The following is a 3741-nucleotide window of genomic DNA, read 5'->3' as shown; positions in this document are numbered from 1 at the left end:
CCCCCCCCAGGACCACAACCGTCATCCCGAAATATTCTGTGTCAGTGTCAGTATACCAAAGATCGTGTAGTAGAGAATCTTTGGGTGTACTGCGCAACCAGAATTAAAACCATTACTAATTTATTTTTGAGGCACCAGCCATCTATGTCGTGATGCTGTTTTATCCTCGTTCTATTTGTGGTTTTAAAAAAATGAATAATAACCTGTATGCACTGAGGACCTGTGATTTTTAAATTGTAATTTGCCTATAATTCTCGTGGTACCGCTTTCTGAAATCGGCACCCCCCCACACACATTCCCCTTACGATGAACAAGGAAGTATATTGCACTGTAATAAATTCACATAATTGGCTTAATTAGCCAACAAACCATGTATAAATACTTGAAAAAATGAGATGGAATAAAAATATTCGTTCTGGGCCCTTTCAATGGGCCTCTTTGTAACTCGTTAACCAGTTAGAAATCTATAGGGCCTCACATCTAGCAATCAAAGGCTTGCTTATCAACAAAATGACCACAGTGGCATCAGTTAGTTTGAGGAAAGAGAAGCAAATCAACACACTGACAGTTACAAAATTGGGGAGAAGTAAAACCGACTGAAGCAACATAAGGAAAGGAAAGGAGTTCATTGTTAATTGTTTCATGAAGCAACATCCCTGCACTCCGGACGTGTCCATTGAGGCTCCGTTGCTCTCTCCGAAATTAATGTCGCCGAGGGTCTTTCCACTGATTGACTGATTGTGCCACTGCATATCTGGTTGAACGTTCTTCTGTTCTTTCCGGCATGGACGCCAGATTTTCCGTTTCCTTTTTGTATTCCCAAAAGCATCACCCTCTCCACAGCAGAGTACTGGCTTCTGCCTTCCTATCTTCCTCCTCAATCAGCTGGCGAGAGAGACATTTCAGGTTCTCGATCCTATCTGGTTGAACCTTGTTGTCAACTGAGGTGGCCTCACAAGCCAGTCTGTCGGCTTTTTCACTTCCCCAAACACTAACACATGCATGGCCAGGGCAGAAAATCCATGTGAGCGATCGTATAGGCGTTGCTTCGCTAGTTTGAATCCATTCTGTTCTCATGAAACCTTTTTCGATCCTTCTGAGGGTACACGTGGAATCAGTGATAAGAACAGCATTGGTTGTGTGGTGGCGATTTTGGGTCATCCAATCAAGTGCTTTCGTGATGGCTTCAATTTCCATTCGCATACTTGATGTAGCCCTGCTGCAGGCTCCAGAGGCACTGTGTATGATTTTATTTTTGGCCAAAGTAACAAATCCCCATCCACTTCGCTGGCTATCTCTTTTCACTGAACCATCTGTAAAAATTACAGGATCACCTGCTTTTGAGTTTGTGTCAACGATCTCGTTAATATCGCTCTCGTTGAAGGAAGCCGTAACATTTCTTCTGTTTCTGCCCATGCTTATTTTTACCTTGGTGAGGTCCCTGTATTTCCTGCCACCTGTTTCCATTCTTCGCCTGGTAGTAGGCTCTCAGGTACACAGATTTTTCTCAGGGAATACTCTGCTTCCGCCATCCAAGATTTTCCTCTTTTGATTCTGCCTCTCTAGTTGTCATGTAGTGCTTTGTGAAGTGGATGATCCTTCTTGTCCATTACACTGAGATACATATTTGCTTGAGCTATCCTATGGCGTACTCTGTTGCCACTTAAACCTAGCAAGTAACGCATGCACAATATTGCAGTGTCCTTGGTGCAGCCCAACACTGCTCTCATTGCCTCATTTGCACGCAATCCAGCTTTGCGATCAGTGTGTCGGACAGCGTGAGACAGCCCAATCCGTAATCAATGACAGGACGACCAGCTGCAACATCTGGAAGAGCACTCTTTGTGGAATCAGAGCGGCTGATGGTCTTGATTGTACCAACACCTCGTTTGACCTTTGTAACCACATGATTCACATGCTTGTTGAAGGACAACGACTTGTCGAAGACGATTCCCAGATACTTCAGCTCTCACTGTCTGTCGATAATCTCATAGTTGCAAGTGATTGGTGGAGTTATGTCTTGGACAATCCTGTTGTCGGGGGAACACCAAAGTACCTGTGCCTTTGAAGGATTGATAACTACTTCATTTTGGTCACATCATTTTTATAACTGAGTGAAGTCTTTTCTCCACGCTCATTGCCATCTGAAGTCTGTCATCTCCGTGCTCGTATGCCATTATGTCATCCGCAAAGCTCAGGACACGTCCAGATTCCTTCTGATGCACCGTTACCTGTGCAGTGTACACATTGAAAAGCACAGGACAGAGGGGGGATCCTTGGGGCAGTCCTGGAGCAATTGATACCAGATCTGAAGTCCATTCACCCTGTCTCAGGGCCATTTTTCTCTTCATTAGGGCTGCTGCTACCCATCTCACCAGCCATATGTCCACATCAAATTCCAGGATTTAGGGTATACGGCTCTGCCAGGGTGACAGTTTTCTTCCCTACCTTAGAAAAACCAAACATGAGTAAAAGAAAAGAAGTAGGACCAACTAGTAAAAAGTACCAGTGCAACCCTTCAACCACTAGCCCAAAGCAGTGTGCATCAAGAATTTGAAGATGTCATGTGGACAAGAAAGTTTCCATGTACCAAGGTACGATCAATCAAATATAACCCCCACCCCTGCAAGAATACAAACAAAAAAATCCACTACTTTGCAACAATAAAAACTCAAAAACAAAAACGAACAAATAACACGACAATAATTTATATTTAAAAAATCACTGAGACAAGGCCATTTGTAGTTTTCTGATTTGTTTTTCTTTATATCAGTATACTTCAATAAAAATAAACCAGGCAACAGTTACAACAGACACAGGAAATACAATAGACAGCTATGACACGACAAATTATTCAATTATGTTTGTAACCACACCGGCGAAATCTTCAAACTGTTAACATCACACATTTAACAAGTTTCAGTCAAAAACATCGGCAAAGTCCACCAACAAGTCGAAAAGAACACCAGGAGTCTCAACTTTTGTAGCTCAAGGTCAACTTTAATGAATTTTTTTTTTAAGACAGCACATTGTAATGCACCAGAACAGCTCCTTGTATCCCATCAGTTCAGAAAATGTGATCTTTGTATCTATCTGTGCAGAACACAAGTTAAAGTACAAGCACCAGCAGAGACTACCAGACTTCCAGTATAGAAGTAGAAGTAGAGCATTTGGCAGTAAATAAACGTAGCGTCCACTAAATATACACTTGCAGGGACCAGATAAATGAGTTTATTTCAAAAATTTTATTTCAACCATGCCAAGGACCCCCCCCCCCCCCCCCCCCCCCCCAATTAAAGCAGGGAAAAAGTTGGTTAGCAAAAGAAAAAAAAATATTCTACGCGAATTTGATACAAGTGTTCTTCATACCATCAACATACTACTTTAATATAATGGTCTGCGTCATTAACAGTTTGAGTAAGTCCAGAAAATGATCCTAATTTCATGCTTTTTTCTGCCTCAGGCTTTGAGTGTTTCTCTCTTGCAACTTGGAAATTCGACAGTATATTTTACAGTTTCGTGACAAGGTAATTCATCTGGTCTATGTCTGACTGAGGCCATGTTGTAGCATTTTGGAGAAATGTTGCTTTTGGCATTGACCTCAAATGGTAGCATTGACCATCAAGATAGAGACACAACGTTAAGTGAAAATAATGAAATGAAGTTATCTAATAAGAGTAAAATAAAAAGCACTTTGAAAGAGGAGAGGAAACCTTTACAGCCCTTGGAAAATTAAAACAT

Source organism: Aplysia californica, unplaced genomic scaffold (genome assembly GCF_000002075.1).
Source record: "Aplysia californica isolate F4 #8 unplaced genomic scaffold, AplCal3.0 scaffold00050, whole genome shotgun sequence".
NCBI classification, from domain to species: domain Eukaryota; kingdom Metazoa; phylum Mollusca; class Gastropoda; order Aplysiida; family Aplysiidae; genus Aplysia; species Aplysia californica.
Note: the sequence above shows the minus strand (reverse complement) of the source record.